General features: G+C 40.2%; 1 protein-coding gene and 1 long non-coding RNA gene across 6 annotated transcripts in view; one reads left to right on the top strand and one right to left on the bottom strand.

Annotated features, from left to right (window-relative positions):
• LOC105670496 (uncharacterized) overlaps window positions 1-13,405 on the top strand; it is a 170,866-nt gene extending 157,461 nt beyond the window's left edge. The window contains exon 3 of the long non-coding RNA XR_010888720.1: window positions 12,169-13,405. This is a non-coding gene — a long non-coding RNA (uncharacterized lncRNA). The remainder of the gene's footprint in view (window positions 1-12,168) is intronic.
• Window positions 1-26,958, bottom strand: part of LOC105668890 (protein kinase C-binding protein NELL1-like) — a 69,641-nt gene that overhangs the window by 39,177 nt on the left and 3,506 nt on the right. The window lies entirely within an intron of this gene.

The following is a 26,958-nucleotide window of genomic DNA, read 5'->3' as shown; positions in this document are numbered from 1 at the left end:
GTTTTCACGGAATATTTATTTATATCGCATATTGGAGCAAAAGGTACTATTAAAGAAATACCGTTTTCGTTAACTTGTTATTAAAATGCACGCTTATATTTAATTCAAGAAGTACGTGATGCAATTAGAATCATTCATCTGGAAAAGTGATCTCAATTCTCTTGTGATGTTTATGGTTAATTTTCGAAACGCTACGCGTCGCGATAAATTGCAGCTGGTAGACATAAACTGTGCAATTATCCGAGATTTAAGACTGCTCACTTTTCGTTTAATTCGCGCGAGAAGCATAAAGTACAACATTAAATGCCCTAAGCTAAATGTGTATTTTGCTCTTATAGTACTCTGTAAATTTGCACTGTTCAGCATTCTTGAGCGACGAACAAACTTATTTATTACGTGCTAAAGATTCGTCATTCGATACGACATTGAAACATTGATTTATAACGGCGATATTAACGTCTAAATTCGCTGCAGTATGTGCTGAGAAATTAATAACTTCCGCGACGAATACGATGTCGGTCGCGGTCGTTGGATTTACAGATACATTTGCTGCGAGATATTTATACGTCTTGTCAACAATAAACGCACGCTACCATCTTTGTTGCTGCAATTCAGTGTTAAAGATGCGTAAATCTTTTGATATATACGATCACACCGTTGTAATATTTTTTACACTATATGTTAAGATAAGTCGCACGGATGTGTTCGTAAGTGAAGGTAAAGAATTGATACGTGCGAAATGAGAACAGGATGTAACTCATTCTTTCCAATGAAGGAGGCAAAGATATAAATTCTGAAAAGATTGGATCAATCATCGAAGCTAATACTTATTTTTCATTTTTTAACTACAAACTTAGGATACATAAATAGTATCGGCATTTTCCAAGTCGAATGTTTCTAGTACGAGCCTGATGTTATCAACGTCCTCGCACGAAAGCACCAAAGCACGAGCCTTTCTCGTGGAAATGGATATTTTTAGATAAAATTCTAGTAATGTAGCCCACGAGAAGAAAGGATTGATTAATGCATGAATCTAAAAATACGTAAGTTTATACGAGAAATTTACACGAAACCGCGAAAAGTAGACATTAAACATTTAAGTATTCTCTTCCTTCTTCCGTTCGTAAATTCTGCAATCTTTCGCGAAATAATTGTCTCCGTTATGAATTATGTATTGCCAATTATAAGCGCTGTTCGTTTTATCTACATCCATATTGAGTATTAATTATATTAACAATAGGTTTAAGTTCTTCATAATATTGTTTAAGAAACTTTGAAACGCCATATTTATTGATTTGTTATAAATAATATATATACAAAATTAACAACTTCGATAAAAAACAAGTATAAAAATAAGATAAAAGTATTGCAAATATGTAAAAATCTTTTCTTATAAATTATTAAAATCATTATTTTCGACGCTGCCAAATCTTGAACAATTTATTTACATTAAAATAGAAACTTCGGAAAGGAAACTTCGGACAATTCCCGACTATTCTTTTGCAATATCCTTCGTGACTCAGCTGTCCATTTTGCCGGCGCGCCTGCGTTGCCAGGAAGCGCACTAAGGAAATCAGAGTGCATTAAATCGCGACCCCGCGCAACAAAGCACAGAGCCGCGTATCGACAGTCATTCTCCTTTCGGATGCAGCTTCCGGCAAAAGGGGTGCGAAGAACTGATCGATAAAGAAGCCGGTGGTTGCCACCGTGGTGTACGACCGACTTAGAGGGAAGTGAAATACGCGCGAAGAGCTGCACTTTCGTAAATTCATACGAATCACTTCCGTTGCGCCGCTACACTCCACCCTCGTCATATTTAGTTAGAAACGAAATAAGGGTGACTTCGCCTGGAGTGCAATCCTTAAATCTAACAAGCAACTAGCACTGAAGTCGCTGGGAAAATTGCATTTTGACTTTTAAAAGCGTACGATGCTTTTAGACGAATAAAATATTGTTAGGAACATTTTATGTAATGAAATTTTTTCTAATTTATTTTTACAATCAGATAATTTATCAAAGAGAAATATTAACTTATCAAGTAGACCAGTATTTAGGGCAATTGTTTGTTAAGAAGTTATCAAGTTTTTAATTCTATAATTATATAAGTTGTGCGTTTTATTATTTCTGCTAAATTAAATCCAAATTCATTATCGTTACGAGCATTATAAGCTGAATCGAAACAGCAAACGTTATTCTGCTCGCTAATTACCATTTACTATCTAATTAAAAGGCGGGCATGTCTATACAGGTATGCCTGCACCTAATTTGAATTTTGAAGCACATTCATCGACCGACATATCTGCCAGTCATCATTTTCACAGTCGATCGAGGACAATCGACGAGCCTTTCGAGAACGTTGGAAATCCCCAATAAATAATCCACGAGATCGGGTTAGAAATAATTGATGCCTCCCTTATGAACGTATATACCGGCTCGTGTGTTTTTAGCGAAAGTAAATTACTCCGTAAACAATATTCCTCTGTTCTAAAATTGGACGAATACATATGTAATATGCCTCTACTGGTCAACCAGAAATGTAGAGTTCGAAGGTCCAAAGGGTGAAATCTAACATTTTCGGCGCGACGATACTTTCATTAATAAATTGAGATATATTGAGTGATATACGAAAGTGAAGTTATCGTTAAAACGTTTGCCAATTTGTTATCCTTTAAACATAAGTATTGGCGATATTCTTCCAAAAAATCCTTACCTTGACAGTCTAACGAAATATTTCGATACAATGAAAAATACAAAAATATTAGTATTATGTATTTATTATATTAGCGATTAAATATTAGAGGTTTGTCCTATTTAGAATGTAAGCTCGTTTCTGCAGGTGGCATAGCGTAAAATCTCAGTTTATTATTCTATCTTTCTGATTCATACTCGCGTCGGTGGACGCCGTTCAGGTTTGCGACTCTAATGCGATCAAACAGAAGACCGGTACGAAAAACAACCTAACGAACATACGGCGTCCTGCAGAAGTCCCGTCTGGCGGACGCATGTGGGCTGAGCCGGCAGCACGCGACCGCGTGGGGGAGCGTACAAAAGACTGGGAAATGGTGAGCGAATTGCTCATTATCGAGTAGTCAGGATGTGTGAGGGGGCGTCGCGATCCCGTCGGGATTTCACGGCGGCTCCTGGAGGCAGGCATGGTGGCTCCGTTTAGGAGGGAGTCCAGGAGGGGATGAGCCACCTTCTCTCCCTTCCCAAAATTGCGGATTCGCCGGGGGCGAGAATGAATCGCGCGAAAATTGTCTTCACCCTTGGTCGCCTTTCACCTCCCACGCTTTTCACATCCCTCGGGACACCGGCTTTCCGAGTCTCGCTCGTTCGAACCTTTTGTGAATCTTAAGAGCTGCCTAAGCTGTGTCGAGGCTCCGCGTTTCTGGAATAATCGGCACTGATTGTGAACGAGCGATGGTTCTTCAGAGGGTGATATTAAAGGGTATTAGCTGTCTCGATTGGAAGGTATTCGGGCGCTAAACTCTCGATATGTACAGTCGAGTACGTCGCTGAATATGGCTTTTAATTTTCTGGATTAATATTAATATTTTTTTCAACAGTATGTTTAACAAACAATCGATATGTGGCAGATATTGATGTAAGAAATTCTATATCTGTAATAAGTTCTGTATCTGTATCATTAATCTGCATTGCAATTTGCAATCAATTTCTCGCGTCTCGACATGCGCGCTTTAGTTTTTATAGCTCTTTTTTTCTATTAATTTTTTTCACGTAATAAATGAATAAATGAAAAATGCAGTTATTATTGTAAAAAGTTATAGAAAGCTTATATTATATTATCAATAATAATATATAACAAATGGAAAATGATTTCAGCTAATAATAAATGCTTTCGTAATTCTATTTTCGTAACGTTTTCTATTATCTTGAAAGCGAATCCTTAATTACGCGGCAATATGCTCCCTGCGAAGCACTTTCCACCTGTCCCAAAGGGTCACCATGACAGGAGCGTGCCGCTCGTCGGGGGAAAAAAAACGGAAGAAGACACGCGCGTGCCAAGAAGAATTAAAAAAAGAAGTAAACCAGGAGGCGCCGGTACGTTAATTCCCATGTGGCCCTCGACGAGTCATGTCGTGTGTAATATGTGTGTGCGTGGAAGAAGGGCGCGCCATGTTGTCTGGCCACCCCGCATTGCGCCAGTAAAACTCAGCGAAATCCCGGACGTAACCTACCCGCAGTATCAGTCCGTCTCCATTTCTCGTCTCTCTCGAAATTATCACCTCCTGATTCCTCGTAATCCGTGAGATTTTCTCTTCAGAGAGAGAGTTAGCACGACATTGTGGTACACTTTTCGAGATTTTGGCCAAATAAAGAGTCGGAAGGAGTTAGATGAAGAGTTTCGTGATCAGCTTGGTAATTTTGAGCAGAAATTTCTATTATTTGTTTCTACCATGTACTACAAAATGAAACTGAACAATAACCGGAACTGGAATCATATGATCATATGATCATATGATCGTTATTCTGGACCACATTCGTACACATTTCCAGAATAATGAATTACGATCTCTATCTAATTTCTAAATGCTGACAACTTGAACAAACAACTTGAAAACACAAAGAAACTTGTAAATACACGCATAAAAATGTTTTGCAATTATAATTATTTTTGTCATCTACATTTACAATTTAATTATTAAAATATATAACAGAAATTTACATATTCTTTATATGTTAAAAATTTATGAGAAATAAGATAATATCTTATCGTCAATTTTTCTCATTATGTTTTATCGGTCCGTTTCTTAAGTTGAAAATAGTTTGCGAAGAATTAATAAAATTTTTGATGACAAAAAATTAATTTTATCCAAAGAAATTATAAATAACTAAACTATTGATTAAAAATAAAGTAAAAAACTTAAGGTGATAAGCTATAATTTTACAACTCCGTCAATATATATATGCGTAAATCTAGATTAAGTTTGCCTATCTTTTACAAAAATATACGACCTAGATAGTTCTTTCTCGACCTCTTACAGTTCTTTCTTACTTCCTCGTCGTGTTATTGCTTTGACCACGAAAGATCGTAAAGCGACGAAGAAATGGTACCACTGGTTATAAATTAACTTCCGACTTTTAGAGAATCTGAACAGCTTCTAAGAAATTCGATATCAGCTGATAATAATAAGTTTGATAATGACAAAATTCATAAAGCGATTACATTATTCATATCACACGCACAATACTACTCGCCGTTCTCGTAGTATGCTAAATCATGTTATGTAAAAGAACATCTATATTGAAAGATTTCTTGATTAAATAAGAATCTTATCGTCAACTTTTCTCATTATGTTTTATCGGTCCGTTTTTTAAGTTGAAAATAATTTGCGAAGAATTAAATGACGATTGATTAAATAATCGAACTACTAATTTTTTCATAAGCTTTTTGTAATTTATAAAAGAACTATATTTATGCCATTAACTTGATAAAGATCTATTATTATATTTTTATTATTAATCTGAATACCCTTATATAAAATGCCATTATATTTTTTTTCCACGTTATTTTTATTTATGTATCGTTTCTTATTTGGACGCAAAATAATTTACTAAATTAAATTATTTCCCTATTATTACGTATTTTCAGTATTCAAAATTCGTACCTATCAGGCTTTTACTAACTACGCTTAATGATGAGCAGGAAATGTAATAAATGTGAAATGCCACTTGATAGGGATCGTTAAATTCGTTATCTCCTTATTATTTTCGTTGTATGTAAAAAGTAGTGTTCTACTTAGGATAATAAGGATAGCCTTGACATCCTCGAGAAAAAGCTGTTTCCATCATTATGTTACTCTATTTGCAATCCAACAGTTTGAAAAAAAAAAAAAAAAAAAAAAAAACACTTAATGAAACAAAAAGATGCTCAAGTATTCAGAACGCTAACTCAACATCCCTACATATCACTTCGAAGTCTTTATGGCACGCAACATATGAGACCAATTTAAATTTGCGTTTACTTGATAGAGACGTCATGCGTTGCCTCAATTTCCCACAAACTCTACGTATAAAATAATCGATCTGTTAATTGAAAAGCTCTTAGAGCTTTACGACTTTTGTTGAAACTCACTCAGGCAAGTCATCTTTTTCATTAACACTTTGTCATTACGAATGCACTAATTGATGAAAACACGTGAATTACGCGATGCGACCAACTGAAATTATTAATACGATTTCTCGTCGTAATAGCGTTTCGAACGTTCTCGAATTGCCGTAGTTCGCTCTTACATGGTACACCATGTAGAACGTCATATGGGGGTAGGCCAGGTGTCAGCGTATCCGTACGATCTACCTGCCTAACACCTGCCATCGCGGGAGGTGCACTCGTGGAATGCGCGTATTAATAGCATGTATCGAAGCGTATGTAAATACGTTCTGGAAGGAAAATTCGATCAAATTTCTATGTGGAATATATTACTAGATTAATTCAGTATAAAACGAGAATAATTTTTTGCTTTTTTTTTTGCAATATTGGTGAAAAGAAAATTTTGTATATGACCAAAACATGACGCGATGGAAAAATAAGTTGTGCAAGTCGCCGCCTGACTGCTCTGCCAATTTTCACAGCGGACTTAATTTAATTTGGATCATCATGAGCACAAAGAAACTGAAACTTTCTTAATTTGACGCAAGGAACTTAAGTAGGTCATAGTTGCGAGGTTGTCCTACGGCGCGGAATAATCCTAGCTTTTCGCGATCGAGCCGTTCTTCCTCCCCCGGTCCTCCGGTCGCCATTGTTTTTCGCGACCAAGCGAGAACGAGAGAGAAACAGGGCTTGAATTCATTATTTTCCGTTTCCTCATTCCCGAGTAATTGCATTCGGCTCCACCGGGCCGTAATTTCGTGCAGCCGACTCTTCCCCCGCGTTGTCGGGGCGCTCATCGCCCGGTATATGTAAATGTGCTCTTTTTTCATCGACAAAGTTCCAAGCCGCCGTATAATCAGAAATAAATCAATCAATGATAATTAGCTTCTGCGCTAAAAACGACTTTCGCATTTAATGTCAATTTCTATAATCTCCTTCCACTTAGCTTTTTCGACTGTCGAGACTGTAATTTTTTGCACATTACATTTTGTGCTATTTCTTATTTGGAATGTAATCCCGCTTCTTTTCCCAATTTTCTTGTGGTTTTCTTTTGTGGTAAATTTCCATTTGAAACAGATGTTGTCCTAATAATCTAATAGAGATATCCACATGGCGCCTATTTAAGACCTTTGATTTACTCGCCTCCCATCGAGTGTCTCAAAGGCAATAACATCATCATGCTATTCAACGTCGTTACGTCGTTCACAAAACAGTACACCGACCTTCGGGGCAAAGTCACCTGTTTCGCGTACTGCGTAGATAAATAATTAGTTCATACAGAACGACTCGGAAAGAAGAAAAAGGAGAAGGGCAAAAAAACAGCGATCTTGAAAAAAGCAAGGGTCGAGTTGTGGAAAATTATGATGAGCGGTAAGAAGGCTGCGTAATTTAATTCGTAGCGTTATCCGGGATTGTTATCCGCCGCAATCCATTAGATGAGCGACCGTGAAAATTTCGCTTGCCGGAGATGACGAAGATCGTCTCTGATGAGAGCAGACAAGGCCGTTCGAGGCCGTGGCTCCCGCTAGCGAAGCGAAATCATTGATCCCCCAGAGAGCCACCGGCTGTGCTTACCACCAATCACCTTCAGCTTCACGAATCTTCTTTTTATTAATGCAATAAGGAGAGAATTACCGCGACATGATTGCCCTTCCCACTTCCCAATTGAATAATTAGGCGATGCGTCTTGTGCGGTTTCCGTTCTGTTCCGTTCTTGGAAATCTTTTCCGAGATGTGCTGCTTCTACGGTGACTTACATATATAAATGCAAATGTAATATTTGCATTAGCATCTTAATTTTTATCTTTATGAAATGTATGTGAAGTTTAACGCACGTATTGCAAGGAGAAAAAATCAAACACGTGTCATTTATTTTGAGGTGAAGTTTAACGATAAACAGTTCACAAAAGTTAAATTTACTTTACGCGTTTGCACAATTCATTCTTCTCTTTTCCTCAACTGTTTTGCGTCCGTTTTGCACGAACATCGAGACGTGCGTTTTCGTCGTCTCGTGACAGGCGCATTCATATATTCGGAAGAGAGGACACCTGTCGCCAATCGTTCCGCATCGTCTCGACAGGATTACTCATATCGCAGACGGCGACTATCGCAGTAGGGGAGGAAATGGGCCGAGAAGAAGGCGAGGAAACGCGGGAAGAAGTAAACCTGGAAGAAGAATCGTCGCGGATATGTTTATTGGTTGGTGGAAGAAAAATTGCTCGTTCCTCTGGCGCCGCTTCACAAGAGAGCTCTGGGAAGAGAGAAAAATCGGCGACGTCAGACGAGACGTCAGGCGACGTCGACGACGGCTGTTGCCTCATGTAGAGCTCTCTTTCTCTGTCTCTCATTCTTAAAGTAGCTTTCGTCATTTCGCGCGACGCCTCTTTGTACTTTTGCTTTCGCGAGCTTGAATCAGGTCTCTGTAGTCGCGCAAGGTGCACAGAAATTCTCGTTGCTTTGTAGCGGACGTTCTCTTTCGGCCTTTGTCGGCGGAAGAGTTGCTCTTGGCCTTATGAGACTTGCCGTGCCTAGTACGTTTATTTTCGTTCTACGTTGTCAACAGTACGATAATTAGTTGGTAATATTAGCTGTTGCGAATTTGTAACTGTACCTTTCTGAGAACAAAAGCGTTATGAATCTCTTTTCAACATTATTGGTCTTTGTAATAATTAGATTAACATTAATAAATTCGTAATTATAAAGTTCTGTTACTCTTGGATGTAATTTTAATTATTGTTGAATGACATAACATTTTTATCGAATAAGTAATTATTATTATTAGTTGAGTAAGTAATTATTAGTTGATAATTCAACGTTTTATTTCAATTATCAATTAAAGATTATAGTAATTAGTAATGCGAAACGCTAAATTTTAATAATTATTACGCGGCACTCGCAACAACGAATTTATAAACGATCGGCAACTTACACCGACAAATATAGTTCCTTTTTAGACTCGATTTATCTACGCGACTCTCTTTCTTCATTTTCTCTTCTGCTGTCCAACACAGCGTCGTAGATCTAGCGTGGGTGCGTCTGTGCGGATTTATTCACGGTAAACGATCCGCGGTTTGTCTGGTCGGCGTCTGGCACCCCGTCTCGCTCGTAAAGTCACCGGAAAATAATCAAGGTGTCTATGATCGCACGTTTAAACGAATATATGTTTTTTTATAACGAGAGAAGTGGAGCCGTGGCTTCTTAATCGGGAGATTAAAAAAGAATCAAAGGGGTTTACTCCAAATTTTCGTTGTGTGTAAAGGCACGTGCGACAAATGCAAACAAAAAATAAAAGCCTGGCCCATAAATCTTCTAAGACGATTTACGCGCGTATAAAAAGTTAAGGATTTGAAAATAAAACGTGTTATAAGTGAAGATAAATTTTTTTTCGTAAAGAAATGTCTTTAACAATAATGCTGAATATTTATTGAATTGTCAGAATATCCTCTTCGGGAACATAACAAATTATACATTACGACCATGATAATTATACGATAATATTTTCGAAAGCGTCGTTACGTAGAGACTCGCAGTAAAATCAGACATAAATCGCTAAAAGAGGTCATGAAAAATATACGCGAAATCGATAGAAGTGGCTCGCGCGCGCGGATGGGTGGCATTTAAAATTGATCAACAGCTGCTGGGGACTCGCTGGATGTCTGCGGCAGGAGCATAAGCGGTAACGTCGTCGATCGAAGGACTTCGGCTTACGTAAAATCCTTTCCGCTCGATCGAATTTCCCGACCGACCGGTCACCCGGCGACAGAGGCCTGCACATTTGTGCGCGCCTATTACGAGTCCGCTTTACGATCGCCTCGTAAACGTCTGGATCCGCGAAATTGATGGACCACTATACGCGACGGCACATGCATGCACTATCGCGCGAACTATCCAGCCAAACCGCATCGTCCGGCGTTAAGTCTTAATGTGCCTTCGCGTGGGATCGATATTGATAATATTATCGTGCATCGGATGACAAATATTGAAGAATTGAATACGAAGGACATTAAAAAAGTCTTCCCAGAATAAGAATTTCTAAGAATAATGAACCATCGATCTTCATTATATTTCACCGAGACATTAAATAATTCAAACGGTATTGAATTTTTTAAGAAATTTTTTCAGAAATTTCTGTTAAATTTTGGTTAAATTTTCTGATTTTTATTAATGGAAATAAATCGAATTTTCGCTTGCGATGAGGAGGAATTGCGAGAGACAAGATTCGTTTTGAAAATGAAAATTATTTCTGGCAAGTTAATGGTCAATGACGTGCAGGTGTTTGACTGTTGTTTACCGCGCCAAGTATGATGCAATATTTTCCATTTGTTCGCAATTTTATGTAATATTGCGCGAAAACACTGTTGAACAGCATTGAAGAATTCATTCCTCATGTTCTTTCGCTGTCACTACGCCCAGAATAAAGGATTCACCTCGTACATTAGTGTGCTGGTGAAAAAGAGAATTTTACAGAGTAAAGCAATGAATTGCATTCTCCAAGTGCGCGCGTACTCGCATGATAAATCAAGTGCGCTTTGATTGCGGGCAAATTGGCAAAATCTGCGGTCTAAAGTTATCGAGAAAATAGAATAATGCCGGCACCGGTGCGCCATACGTTCGTCAGTTCCGCATAATATTCTCATTTCCGTGGGCGTAGATTCAATCCTTTAAATATTCTGTGCTAGATGGTCACCCGGCGATTTCGATTTTGCGATCGGCAGCGTTATTATTCACGGGCATCGCCGTAACAGAATGTTACGATGTTTCTGAGTTACGACCGAAATTTCCGGCGAGCGTGCGACAATTTCGTATTTTATATTTAAAAGCGTTGTACGCGTAGCTTCGTATATTGCCGCGTGTTTCAGTAGAGAACATGTTCGCGATGTCGATCGACTCTTTATATTCCGCGATCGCATTGTTTATATCGCATTGACGATATGATAAGAAAATTTATAATGTGAAATTTTTATCGGCGTTTTCGTTCTTATTCGAATTGTATTGCGTTCTGACTAAAATCTATTTAAAATATAGCTGAAGTAATATATAATAATAGTACAATATTCTTGTAATTATTACATCATATTCTTGAAACTCGCAAGTATTTGAAACGCGGCGCCTTCTCGAATGGCGCTTGGCGCCTTGAACCTTATTCCTTCCTTTTCATCATTAAGGTAGTACTATTAGTGCCAGCGATTTATCTCAGTTCTCTTAGCTGGAAGATCAGAGCGGCGCTTATCGCGTAGACCGTAGCACGGAGCAGAAATATTCGAGAGAGATGGAGAAATCGAGCGGGACGGACAAGGGAAAGACAAAACATCTCGGCCTATTTTCGGTCCTCCGTCCTATTCTTCCTTCTTTCCTCGCTATCTGTTTCTGCAGAGTAGCAGCTCTTTGATTCCAACCCTTTTCAGTTTGTGTATAAAAGATTCTTTGAATATAGTTATACACATATATAATTGCAAAATAATACAATCTTGGAAGTAATTGCAGATCGAAGAATTTTATTTTCCTCTAAATACAGAATTCTTCCTTCAATGTCTCATGCGCTACATGCACGAAACGACCTGATTCCTTGAGCGGGATACAACGCGCGATCGATTGACCGCCTCAGGGGCGAATAAGGGTGCTTGAGGAAGAGTCGAATCGGCGAACTTTCGACTGCGACGAATCGCTACCAAACTCTGCGGTTTTACAGACATACATTTATATATATATATATATATATATATATATTTTTTTTTTTGTTAAAGATTTTATATGCCTAAACTTATGATAATGTATACACTGAAAAAAAATTCTGGTTGATTTTAAACAATATAGAGACAGATTCTGGTTGAATCTACCAGATTTCCTACTAATACAACCAGATTTTGGTGGATTCAACTAGAATCTGTATGTATTGTCCAAAATCAACCAGACAGTTTTTTCAGTGGACCTTTTAAAATAATGAAAGAGATATATAGTGATGTATGATATATAGTGAAATTGATTTAACATTGCTTGACAATGTATTTATTAAATGACATAGTGATACGGAGAACGCTTTTTCTTTATTTTTTTAGAGATCCAGCCACTTGCGATGTTTTTATTACAGAAGAATACGTAAAAAAGGAGGACGGAAAGAAGCGGAAGTGGCACGAGGCAGCGTGTATCAATAACAGTAAAACTTCCCAAGCCGATGCGGATAAATATTTAGAAAATCTACTCTGCTTCATCTGATCTAGGCCTGGAAACAACCACATAGTGTATGGCACGTGTAATGTGTACTACGTGGAGTTGGAAAAGAGCGAAGATAAGTATATTTTCAGAATAAGAAGTAAAACTGCAAGGTTGAAATTGACGCAAGATAGATTAGATATTGCAATTATAATATTGTTATCAGCGCTTAATAGTTTTTAAAGCTTGTCAAATTAGCATATTATTCATAATTCATAAATTATTTGCATGTGTTCTTTTTTTCATTTATAAATTATAATATGCTCAACAAAAAATTCTTTTAAATAAGAATTCTCTCTCTTTCTTCACTTATAACATCTCTAAAAATTAGAAGAAAAATTGAGGAAAGAAAATTCTCAAAACCTGAAAAAAATTGCTAATAATTTTCACTAAACGTCAAAAGTGATCTAATCAACTTTTCGCAGACGAATGATTCACTGCGTTAGGCACGTAATCGCATCGTATTTCACGTATTCCATGTATGATACATTAGATTAAAATGATAAGCCGAAACCTACCCCAGCAATCTGCACAATTCACATCACCACATTGCGATTCCCTGTAGAACTTGATTCGATGAAGACGCGATACCTCGGTACCCTCGTTCCCCTCTCGCGCCGTCATGCCGCGTCGCTGCGCGGATATTCCGCTAATTATAGATCGACTGCTGTCGACGCTGCGGCGCGCGAGCATGTCGCCCGACGGCGACGAGAGCACGACGACCACGTCGAAGGTTTGGACTTGAACCAATCCTGACCTTCCCTGCCGTCGTGCCGTCATGCCGACCTACAAAATTGCGTGCGCCGTATCCGGCGCACCGTAACGGACACGGGCCATGTATAGTGTGTGTGTGACGTCGGACGTCGCGACCGGATCACGAATGGATTACTTCCCGCGCCGTGCCGCTCTCATATTCCGCATAATTAAGACTCGAGCTAAATGTCAGGAGTGCCGAGATGAAAATTAGACGGAAACGAAAATTCAATACGGCAATAGTGTCAGGCGAGGCGAAATCGTTCACCTTGAGGAAAAAATAAATTTGTGAAATAGATTTAATTGAAATTAAGGTCACAGATGGAAGAGCTGTCTCTCTCTCTCTCTCTCTCTCTCTTTCTCTCTGCCGGATTTATTATCGAAGCAATTTCGCAAGTAAGATTTCGATTGTGTAAGTCACATTATTACGTAAGATACGAGTTGATTGCATAATCGTAATATCGATAATGCGGCGGGAAAATAAAATGCCAAAAACTTAGAGACCAAAAAGCTAATTGAGCTATCTTTAGCAGCTCCCATTCATGCGGCATTTTATATTGATCTGGAGACTTTGTGTGTTTCAGTATATCTCCAGTTCAAACAAGCGACTATCTAAAATTCGCTCAGGACTAAAATTGAATTAGCGCGCTGCGGTGCGAAGCTTGAGAAGAAGAGTCAGTTTCACCTTTACACTACGGACTCTTTTTGCGCCGCGCATAATTATCGCTTTCCGGAGCGGATATATCTCACGTTACCATCTCTAATATTAATTACTGCAACATTCAATTAAGCAGTTACCATCGCACTCTGCGGATTCGGTAGCCAAAGCCAAAGCCGTATCGCAGTCGGCCCTCTTCCGATACTCTCTCCGTTACATATTCATAGCATGCGCACACATACACGGAGGCCCAGGTGCATTCGGAAAGGTCAGGGCCGTAATGAGACCTCTGAAAATTCACGTTGCGCCACGTAGATCCTCTAGAGCATTCGGACTCGTATGCCGATGCTCCATTCCAACCCAATTCCCTTTCTTTCATCATCGTCCTGGATGATTTCCAAGCGGCTGAGCGGAAATTAATATCCTCGAGAGATCCGAGGGTAGCAGGAAAGTAACTGACGAGCGAAAGCGCGGAATCGACCGCCCGCAGAAAGAAATGCGCCGGTGAGAGTGGATCTAATTTCGGCTTGACGGGATTATCATCGGACGGAGTTCAACGAGATTGAAGAAAATCGATAAAGAAACTTCGGTAACAAAGTAACTGAGGGACTGAGGGAAAGGGAGCGATAATAAGGCGTGCGTGTCTAAATGCAATTTCGACGGAAAGTTGGAAAGATTCCTTGTTAGAGGAGGGAAAACGCGAATTTCGTGAGGGATTGCCAAAAAGGAGCAGGATCGGCGATATTCCGCAATCAATCACAAAAGCGAAGGAAATTTAAGATATTTAAAAAGAGGCAAGCAACCGATAAAAATTACCGAAAAGCCTTTTATTTTTGAAGAACAAAACCGCGAGTGAAGATTATTATTAAAATAATAATATAAAATTATTATACTTAAAATAAAAAGTGTATTATTTCCCAAACGTCTGAAAACGAAAACTAATTTTAACAAGAGCTCGACGATCATGTCGTACCAAAGCCGAAACGGAGGGGGCTGCGAAAATTCCTTTCGCGGCGATAAAAGCCCCATGCCGGAAAGAAAGCGAGAGATGAAGACATCAGAGAGCAATCGGTGTCCCCTTTCAGCATGATCGTGTGTAAAGAGGCGGAAACGCGCGCAGAGGGAAAGCGCGCTGCGGCGGAGATCAAAGGAGAAGGAGAAGAGAGTGAGGCGAGGGTGACGTCGGGTGTCATCCCGATCGTAGAAGTTAATTTCGATGGCGGGCCGGCTGGTTCAAAGGGGGCCCGGCGCGCGTGGGGCTTTATCGCGCGCGCGCACCAAGCGAGCCGATGAGCCGCGAATAAAGCGAGGGGAAGCGAGAGGAACGAGCGTGTGGAAGAAAGACCGAAGGGACCCAAAAGAGAAGATATTCGGGCGAGCTTTCGGGTGTTTTCAAGGGGACGGAGAGGCAAGATGGCAGGTGCGGGTGATTGGGGGCGATCGATGAACCTCTCAGGAAAAGCCCTGGGGTGGTGGGTGCTAGGGAGGTGAAAGGGGGGGGGGAGAGGAGCGCCGCGGGGCGGATACTTCGAGGGGATGCCGAAGGGTGGTCGGTCGATGGGGGGGTGTCAGACCGGGGGCAGGAGGTCACACGAGTTCGCGTATGTACGTAGCTTTCTCCCTCGTGTGCATATCCTCCTCGTATTCGAACGTCGAGCAAATAGCGCGACTTTAGCACGTGCATGCGAGCGCGCGGGCCGCGTCGATCGAGAGAAAGGAGAGAGAGAGAGAGAGAGAGAGAGAAGCGGAATGAGAAACGCGGTTCGGATAAGACGCGGGCCTTTAGCGTTGACTAAAGATGAGAGGTCGATACGCTCCGCGCTCGTTCCATTGAGAATCTCTCCTTCATTGGGGATCTCCTCGCAATAGATATTGGAGTCACGTGTCTGCGCGGTGAATAATAACGACGATCTACGGTGGGAATCGTCAATCGGTAATTGCTTCTGCATTGCCGAACATGCGACTTCCGCCGTAAATCATGCCCACGTGAAAAATATATACCGTTTTATCTCGCTGGAAAATGTTCGTCCATCGCGATACACTTTTGCGCTCCCCTAACGCAAGCTTCTTTCTTTTCGCTAAAGCGATCGCGGGGAAAGCGATCCCGCTGAGTAATGTATGTATAATCGAAAGTGTTCTCAGTGGTTAATCTGCAATTTCAAGAATTCCCCCAAAGCAACACAATACCGATCACAAGTGGCCGAACCGGTGGGACCATTAGGAGCAATCAGAGCGAAAGCGCGCGGGGTCGAATTGAGCAGGATAAACGTTCAAGGAGACAATCGAGCCCGGTGTCCTCCTTGGATGTCATATTACTTATTGATTTCAAAGGAATTCCGCGTGGTGGAGGTTGCCGGCCGGCAAGCGCTCTTAAATGACGGCAATGTGGCGCGGTCCGGCTCGGGCCGGTCTTTGTCGGGCAGAATCGAACGTCGTCGGTGGGCGATCAATCAAAACCGCGCGTCTCACCCGTCTGAATTCCGCACGGATGATGTCACGTATAGTATCGGACCGTGTGAACATCCGAAAAGATAGCGCGAGAGAGCGTGGATCGGGACGCGTTGGCGGAGGAATCCGGCTCGGTCGAGAAGTCGTCAGCGACGTTGCGCGAGCGATGAAATTAATAAACGGCGAAGCGCCGATAAGCGCACGTTCCGGGGCGTCAACGAAAGAGAGGGGGAGTGCAGGAGGAGGGGGAGGGGAACGAAAGGGTAATGCAAATTAATTGGCGCGATTGAGCAATTAGGATTATCGGTAATCGCTTCGCGCGGCCCTTTGTTCCCTCCGGCGATTTCAAGCTTGGTTCGATTAAATCCGGGGGCGAGAGAAGAGGATGGTTGCAAAAGGGTGTCGCGAGCAGAGGATTTATGACTCGTGCGGGGACGCGAATTTCGGCGCGCGATTACTCGGCGCGGTATCTGTGCGAAATACCACGCGCGAAAGTTTCCTCCGAAAGCGATTAATCGCGGCGGATTCCCGGGAGCAATATTGCAGAAGATTCCGTCTTGATGAATTCCTGGAAGCAATACACTCCATACAGATATTCCTCGCTCGAGAAATCGTACTTATTTCTTGGCGCACGGAATTGCAATTCTATATCTTTCTTTGCAACGAACAAAAAGTACCTAATCAAAAAGTCAATAATTCATTTATTCATTAATTTTTTGCACGTACCGGAAATTCAGCGTTTTAGATTGAAAGTTTTAGATGAAAGCAATTTTTAATATCGAGATTGTAGCTTGAAATTTTGATAATTGTTTTGTCAATTCAATCTTTGATAAGCTAATTATTAATCTTCCCCCCCCCCCCCGCGACGGTTTTATCGAGGCCAACTCTAGCTTCGCCTGTTTTTAAACCCGCGCTTCATGACTTCGAGTAATTTGCGATCGTTTGTCTCTGTTAAGCGGTAAATGAGGGCGATAAAAATGATAATGTGGGTGAATAAAAAGGGAAGGCTGTATGCAACTGTGTTTGTGTATTTGCATGTAGCCGAGTCCTAGGACATTCCACCCGTTACGTAACCGACTCGTTCGCCGAACGAAAAGTGTGCGCGGAAAATCGATAATGATAAATGATAACTGCTGCTGCTGCTGCTGCTGCTGGAGAAAATTGTGTCAGCATGTTCGCGTAATGCATACCATTCTGCTTTCGATAGTTGGTAATATAAGTAAAAAATAGTCTCGTAGTTTATTATCAATTATTTTACAATTAATAACTTTTTCTTGTGTAATTATTAATTTAAACGCTGTGTTTTATTCGGTGTATAATTAAAAGCAGCATTTTCTGAAACCAGTACTTTGATCGATATTCTGTAAGATTCTTAGTTCCTTCTTTTTTTATTTGTCATCTATTTTTATGAAGATTAATGAAAATTCAGATCGGAAATTTCGTTGTCTAGCGGAAACAATTGCGAGCGCATCCCGATCATGCGCGCAAATTATCACGTGCATTAAAACTACACAAACAAGAGCAACGTAGCTGATAACGGCGTCGAGGGTGGAGAGAGGGAGAAAGCCAAAGGGTAAAGAAACGTAATGCTGCACAAAGTCAACGCCCTGGCAGCTCGACGCTCGCTGCATTATGCAACCCTCCCGAGCGACCAGTCTTTCTCTCTCTCTTTCTCTCCTCGCTCCACCACCGTTATATACGCATTACCACCAGCAACCCCACCATTACTGACACGAGCAACTACAGCAAGGCCACAGTGGCATAGCCATCTAGAACCGCGACCACCCCTGCAACTGGAGACGCGACTATAGTAACAGGCCCAAACCTATATATATTTCTATATCGGGGAAGAGAGAAAAAAAGGAGAGATCACGGCAAGCGTAACCGATTTGTTTTCGATGACGTAAAAATAAATCTATATCATGTTTAGCGTAAGAAATGTGAACAAAATTTCTCATTAAAAACAATCGCGCGTAAAATGGTAAATATGGTATAATATAGAATTATCGTGTGCAAATTATGACTTGATGAAAGCATTCGGAAGCATTTGTTATTGAGATATTTCAATTATCATAATTATAAGAGATATAATTCTATTGATTTTCAAAAAACAACTTCTTCTACGATTGACGAGAAGACTTAAAATTCTAATTTTCAAGTGTTTAAAGATCCCAATAGCCACGGAGCTGAAGATTCAGACGTCTAAAGGCTCTCTCGAGTATTCAAGGACACCACACGATAATTTAACAATCGATAGAGCCGTTACAGAACCTAATAAAACAACGCGCTAAAGCTGGCATCGATCGGAGAGTATTGATACGCTATTTACAACCGCACCAAGATTGCTCATATTAGATATACGTGGCATTCGTCGCAATCTTATTAATCTTACGATGAAAGAATCAATTCCTCTGCGGCCTAAAAAAAAAAAAAAAAAAACAATTAAAATATTCTTCATAAACATGCAAAAAATATTTCAATTTTCTAAGGAGATTCGACTTAACCAAAGGAGATTCAGATACCAAGGACACCGCGCGATAAGTTAACAATCAATGCAGCTGTTATGGCACCTAATAAAACCAACAACGCGCTAAACTCGGCATCGATCGGAGAATATCGATACGCTGTTTACAACGTAGCCGAGATTGCTACACCATCGCTAACTGCGAGCCGTTCCATGTTCCCGACACGGCTCTCCAGGTAGCGAGGAGTGCGAGCGCTGTCGGTGCATTCGCGTGGGCGAGGAGGCCTCTGTTGCAATTACGGAATTGAGATCCTATCTGGCCGAGTCGTGCCGTTGGAATCGACCCGAAGCTCCTGACGAATCGCCAACCTACTTACAGCGCGATCGAGATGGGACTTCCGACTGTGCTTATATCACGGCTGTCGTGAGAACCCGCCGTTAATCATTGTAATTTTAACAAAGCTTTGACAAATTTGGCGAAACAGATTGTTTATTCATACGAGGCTGTATCGAGGCACTTTAATATGCTTGTAGAATTTAGAGAATTTACTTTTGCGTTAAAGAAATTACTTATTATATTTAAATATCGAAAGAGACAGAACGTAATGATCGTTCAGTTTGACGATCATCATAAATCTTTCATTGTTATATATTGACTAAGTTCATTTTTAGATCGATAAACAAAGCACTGTTGTGCAGCCGCGTACTCGATATATCAATTTATATGGTACATTGCCAAAACGCGTTTCTGACAGGTGTTTGCCTGTCAGAATTAAATGGAACATGATTGTTTCCGCGAAAAGATCACTCTATAATATTTCTCAGAAGGCTTTTTGTATATATAAAATTTACCTCACATGCAAAGTATCTTATTATTATCATTATTGTATCGATAATATCATGTTAGATGAATTTGAAGCTCATTTTATTTCACCGAAAATTTAATAAAAGTTTTAATATATAAAATTGTACATATAAAAACCGTGTGCTGATAACAAGCTTTGCTCAAATATTTTATCGTAATTTTCATCTGATTATAATACACTGTATTGTCGCGATGCGTCGAGCAAGAAAATGCTCAGCGTACATCGAGCACATGGCCGGAGCACTACCCGTGACAGCAGCTGTCATATACCGACTGCACGAACACTATCATACAATTTCCATTTTTTTTTTTTTCGACATTGCACAACATCGCTTCTTATATAGATATGTATTAAATATCTATTGTCTTCGTCTCGTTTCTCCGTCATCTATTTGTGCATCATTGTCCTTGTGTTATGCTTTATAGTTTGATTCTTTAATTATAATACTTAATATATATTCTGTACGCGTTCTGATTCGCAATCATTTTTAAATTAACGAAAAGTATCTACTTATTTTTAACAAAATGGATCAATGTAAATTTGTGAAACAATTAAACCTGAATGTATTTTAATCAATTCATACAAAATTATTTTTAACTTTTTTATTGAATGCTGTCATAAAATTAATAATTTTTGTTTCACGTTTGTAGTATTTTTAAATCAACTCGTCAAACATAGTTTCATATTTTTAAGACGCGTTGTGTATTACATCTTGAATTTAGGTCAGACTATTTGAATAAGAGGGAAGGGTTGACCTGCATTTCTTTAAACACTTTAAAAGGAGGAGCTGCGCTGAATGCGAATAAAGGAAACGGATCTCTTTTCGATAGAGTGCATACTCTTCCGACGATAGGTATAGCGATGCTCTTTTTGCGAGACGTGCAGTGCTTTCAAACCGCAACGACTCGCGCTAGCGAACTGGTAAACACTATTAAAAGATGAAAAAGTTTTATGAAAGTTTCTTTACTCTTTTGAGCTGTCGAGTTAAATTTCGATAAACAGTTTTTGCGGATTTTTCTGTCGAGCAAAATAATTTTTTATAAATTATTTCGAAAATGGCAAAGGAATATTATTATTAAATAAAGCTTGAAGCCTGCATGAAATCGATAAATTATTCCACGTTTCTTTAACTGGCCGAAATCCTAACTCATATTTCAACTGGAAATTTCATTAACCGCGAAGCAGCTCGGCATTGCAATGCGAGCTGACGAATCACTAAGGATGCGGCCACTAGAATTTTTATGCTATGCCGACAGTAATTAGAGCTGGAACATCCGAGAGGTGGAACAACGCGTGGCCTGCCGAAACGGGCATCGTACGATTTTCTCTGATTACGTTACATAATGTGAGAAAGAGAAACGTGACGATTGCACATTCCACTCCTGTCATAATTATTACATTGATTAACACACACGTCTCTTTTTCTCTCTGCAGAATACGTAAAAAAAAATACGATAGTTATATCAGTGGCGATATCAGGTATTTCACGTCTCATAAAACTCTTCAATTTCATATTTGATATCCATATTATGGGTGAAATAAGTTTAATTAAAACAGAAAGGTAAAATAAAATTTTTTTACGATAAAACAAAGTTGCTGAAAAAGTATTCCATTTCAAGTCGAATAAAATCGACAGTTCCGTCTACGTTGCGGCTCACTTCGTACACATGGCAGGGTGTCCAAATATACCGGGCGGACTATTTTAAACTACTCATTTCTTCGAATTAAATCGTACGAGTGAATCAAAGCCAAGGCGAATCAAGGCCGCTAAATGTAGAATCGCGCGGAACGATGCCGAGGTTGCGATTCTATCGAGTGTATCGAACTTTAAATATTATACTTCAGTTGTCAGAGATGATACGTTAAATAATATCACTGAAAGTTTCCAGAGTCTTATCGGAACAATGAAAAATTAAAAAGGAGAAAAATTACAGAGTGCTGTCCTTTTAAATTTGATTTTTGTCGATTTAACTATGTGAAACGATAAACTATATATAATAAGTATAATATTTACAAAAATACAAGATACAAATGCATTTGATATGCGCTTATTATATACATACATCTACATATTTATATAGATATTGGTTCACGATACATGTATCGCGTTTCGTTCGAAGGGGGATATATACGCGTGCTGCTTCTTCGCGTATCTCCAAACGGGAGATACACATTGATGATACAGCTGATCTCGCCCGCGGCACAGAAATCGTCCAAGAACAATGGCGAATATAGGGGCGGCGTTCCGACTTAAGGGTCAGGAAGAGCCTCGAAAAATGCCGTGGGAAGAGCGCCGTGGCGAACGATTGCGCGTTTCGTTTCGCTGTCCGTGAACGCACGGACGTGTGCGTGAAGGGTACACCTAAAGGGAACGAATGAGAGGGTGTAGGCAGCAACGCACCACGTCATGCCACCCCGAAAAACCCTCGCGAGACAGTGCCGTCTTTTGCGAGCGGGCTTTGCGGGCGCGTAATTTCATCACGCGGGCGCGCACAGCCCGACAAGAAACAATTTCCTCTTCCACGAAGAGCCGTGTCGTTTAACGGGAAAAACGCCCACTCGGCCGATCGGCATGCATGCCACATGCAATTCCAAGGAATAGTTAATGTAATTCTGATGCCGATTTGATAAAGGCGCGGGGAGGAACTTTTTTTTTGGCCGCCGAGAGGCGGTTTCTAACGTCGATTTCGCTCTGGCTGAGCCTTTGTCTTGCTTGTAGCTGTTTCTGCGAATCAATTTTTGGAACGATAGAATTCAGTAGCATTAAGTAATTTGAGAAAAATCGTGCACATTTTTCCCGCACCAATTCAAAGTTCCGATAAAAGATAATGTTTCAATTACGATACACAATTATTTCGCTCTGAGACACTCATCTCAGCGCGAACGATCTGATATCTATGAAGCCAAGTCGCAGATAAATTTATAAGCTCGAGGGGAACACAGTGATTGTATTGTTAACGGGCGTAGGGCTGCAATAATGTAGCCGTCGTTTGTCACGTCTGGCGCCTAAGTTCGCACAAAGAGAGTTCTTACCGCAATATCGGTAAACGATTCAATAATTACGATCATTATTAGTCTGACGGGATATTGGCTGTCGCAATATTCTTGCGTGTCTCAGAAATGCGGGCTTTACGTAGAGTCGATAATACAATACCTCCTTATACATGTGTTGTTTCTATAAAGTTTCTCATACTTAATAAAAGTTCTTTTCGCGGAAGCGAAAAGTTAGTTAGACGATAGTTATCGCAAAAAATACTCATTTTTACATATTAAATAAAACATTTCGCGGTATGTTTTAGAATTATTATTATTTTTAGCTATTCCAGATTTCACACGACGCTCAAATTTAAACTTTCCCTAGAAATATCTTCGACGCTATCCGATTTTTTTCCCACTCAATATACATAATTTTTTAAATAATTCTCAAAAATAAAAGCGGAAGAGTTCCACATCTATGCGTATTGTCGCCTTGTGATGTTTTCACGTGTAAACTGTTATTACATCGCACGCAGAACGAATCAACATCTCCCACGGGCTTGTGATAATACACATCTACACTTCTCGAGTTAATCGCATCCAACAGCATTCACGTGCATTTTCCCTCTTTGAGCGCAAAGGAGGGTGCGACTTCGGAATACATTGGTGTGTGATGGATGCAAGGCAACTGCCAGCGCGTTAACCTCGTTTTGCTTTGTAATCGAAGGCTCTCCTTGAAAATCGAGAGCCATCCGTACGAGAGCCGCGTTCAATTAGATTCGAGGCACTCGAAAGCGAGACGATGAAATCTGATCGCGCATCTCATCGCAGTATAGATTACCATTGATACTTCATGTCGCGTGTACGTAACTAATTTACGAGGAGGTAAAATCGGGAAAGTAACCCGCGGTCTCGGGAGACAAGAACAAAGGGGATGGCGATGGCGTCTCGCTGACTCACCCTCGTCATTCGGAGAATTATAGGCGTCGAGTGTTCATCTTCTCTTAAAAATTCGGGGATTCTCCTCCACGGATGGATCCCGGGGAAAGTGGTTATTATTACAACGCGCTAAACGCGAGCACTAATTGCTTTCTCCCGGGAATAGGATAATGTTGAAAACGATGTTTTGACGCGGGAAGAGATTTTTCGACCATGATATAAATAGATGACGTTGCGTATTGTCATCACATACTTCGAATTTTTAACAGAAATGTCGAGCTGCGAACAATTATGATTGTGGCAGTTATTGATGCTCAACGCGCTGTTAATCAACTTTGATTGTTTTCTGTCAGATGTGCAGAAATGATAGAATTATGATGATTCTTATTATATTAAAACTGCAATTAAATATTGATTTTACTTAAATGTAATATTAAAATAAATTGAATCATCTATGACACGATATTGTTTTGTAGAAGCTTTATTGTCTTTACAAAGTTTTTAAAAATAAAAAAAAAACCATTGAATTATTATTGTCAACATCGCGCTACTTATTAATTATTAATAATTAAATGAAAACTATTAATATAATTCTCATTAATTTTTTGCATCTCAATGCGTGAGAAAGATGAGAGATTGAGAGGTCGATCACTTCGTTAAAATGTTAATACCCGCATTTTTGTATGTTGGCGTCTTTTTCCAGAATGTAAAATCGCGAGAGATGCAGTTTTACGAACCGGAACTTTTCTCGGCGGTCGCGATTATTGTACGATCACCTTAGCGTTGCAACGTTTGCTCGTTTCAGAAGGAAGAGGCACTTAGAAAAGACAAATGACTTCGCGAAATCATTAATTGCGTAATCGTGGCATTTCTTCGCTACATGCGGCTCGTGTTATTTTAGATTTCCCTCGTAAATAAGTTTGCGAAAAAATATATGAAGAAACGACGGTTTCTTTCGTAGCAACGACACTAATTTACGCGATTCGCGATCACATAATATTTTTGGGATAAAATGACAACGATGGTGCAAATTACTTTCCCGGTTCTTCAACTCGGCTGCCTTTAATCTCTTTAATTAAACGAATCAAAAATGTTTATTTATTTGCCAAAATTCGAAAAAAAAAGGAAACGCATATTTAATTTTTGTTTAATCGAACTTTAGTTTTTATTGCAACGTCCGATCTATCTCTTCTTTTCTCGCTCACACAATTGTACAATCTCTACTTAGCCAACCAAGCAGCCAGTCGATGGAGCTCGATAGCTCTTAGAAAGCATCTAAATTTAAGAAGTGGCACCATCGGTCCTGTTCTTCGATACGATTCCGTCGCGTGGCCCGTCACTTGTGCTTCCTCGTAACGGAACGAGGCGACGCGCGCTGAGAGTGAAAAGGAGCAAGAGCGATAGAGCGCCAGGCGTAGGAGAGCGACCAGGGGGTCCGGGGTCCCAGACCGCGTTAACCGGAACGAGGGACAGAAAGAGAGCCGAGAGGCGACATGCGAAAAAATACTCTCTTGGCACTCGGCTTCGGCAGACGACGAGATAAATAGCGTGCGTGGGTGCGGCTCAACGATGTCTACGGGCCACACGCCACGTTTCGGAGCGGATCAGGCGAGCGAGCGAGCGAGCGAGCGAGCGAGCGGACCGCGGATTCGTAAGGGGGACAGACTCGAGAGACAGAAAGAGAAGGAGAGAGAGGGAGAGAGAGAGAGAGAAAGGGAGAAGCAGAAGGGACGAGAAAGACACGCCGGTGTTACAGAGACGAGGAGAGTTCTTACTCACGTTTTAAGTGCACCGACGACGTTTTAATGGCGCATCAGGTAGGAGTAATGTGCGTCGCCCTTGCGAGATTGCTCCGCAGTCCCCTTTGATTGCCGTCTCGCGAGGATATTTATGCGTCGTCGGGATAAATAGAAGAGCGCGCGACGCGATAGGGGCGATGGATGCAGCGGGCATAATTAACGATCGAACCGCGGGGGAGAGGGACGCACGCTCGGTCTCACACGAGTGATCTGCGCGAAAACTCTCATCTAATTAGCGAGATTGTATGAACGCGGCGCGCTCCTCAACTGTAAAGAATCACCCCGGCGGCTTTCAAGCGGAAAAATAAATTGTTTATCGGGCTTTAATCGGATCGATTACCTCGACTTTTTGTTTCGTCTTCTGTCAACCTTTGGTAAACAAGATGGAAAGTGAGAGGCATCGATTATGAGCCCAATTAAAATAGATTTTACTCACTGCTTATTTTATTTGGGAAATCTTATTAAGTATTTAAATAAAGAATGTGTAATGGATCATTCACTGCAATAATCAAGTGAGAATGACTTATTAAGCGTGTTTGCTATGTGTACGATATTGTCCGGCATTAATCCGTACTATAGTTCCTGAATTGCCAATTATGAATTATTATAAAGTGCAAATGACTTCGGCAGAGCGCGACTTCGCCGAGACTGAGCGTATGTCTCATGATTTATATGACGTTGCATCATTACGCTCACGGGTGGCAAATTACAGGCTAACTATAATTTATAGCCAATAAATATGGCACGTATTGTGTGTGAGGCGGCTACCGCCTCAATATATTTCATAGCTGCGACATGACGATTTAACAATCGAATGCAATGACGATTAATATCAATCTTTGCGGAAAGTGCAAAAGAAACAGTCCCTTTCTTCATAACAGTTCATTTCGACGCGCTTTCTAAGTAATATTAAGTATCTATTGAGATTTATATAATTCATAAATATCGTTTGAGTTTTATATGCTTATACAACATAAATATTATAATAGGTTTACGTTTGATTTCAATATTCTTTCCCGATTGTGTGCAAAATATTTTCAACTGATCTTTCCTTATATTCCAATATTCCAATATTTTCATAATTTTCTATGCGATTCTGCAGAATGATTATTATCGCTGTATTATTAAGAAAATAAGCGATGAAAAATAAAGTTGACGTGTAGTTTCCATCCATTAAACAGAAATTACAATGCGCTTTATCGGTATAATTACTTTAGTGTAGAAACTACGTCGCCGAAATTTAATCATATTTAAAAGCAGTAGACCTTTTTTAACGCTTTGATCGTGTAGATTATTCAACTCTTCGTCTCGTCGCCGAACGGAAATTGAGGTACCCTTTACGTCACAGTTTCACTAGCACAATTGAATTTTGACGCAATGCGTCACGCGATAGTCGCTTATCTGCTCGCCTCAGGATCAAGAATGGACTAGAAATAATACGGCTCCGGAATCTGGATATTCGCGAAGGTATATTTGACCGTAAAAAAAATATTTTTATTAATTTCTATCCCTTTTATCACAATTCCTACGTTCGTGAAATGACAGAAATTATTTCAAGTGAATATCTCGCTCCCTCGATTAGTGATCGCGTCGATATCTCAAGCACGGCGCGGCCTATTCCGATATATGGACGCGTGAAGGGGTCTCTCGGTGGAGGAAACGGATGAACCTCGGGAATACCCATCGGTGCTTTAATAATACACGTATCTGCATACCGCGCGTGGACACGTTGC

The sequence above is a fragment of the Linepithema humile genome, chromosome 2, assembly GCF_040581485.1.
Source record: "Linepithema humile isolate Giens D197 chromosome 2, Lhum_UNIL_v1.0, whole genome shotgun sequence".
NCBI lineage: Eukaryota > Metazoa > Arthropoda > Insecta > Hymenoptera > Formicidae > Linepithema > Linepithema humile.
The sequence above is the reverse complement of the archived record's forward strand: the minus strand, read 5'-3'. Positions and strand labels throughout refer to the sequence as shown.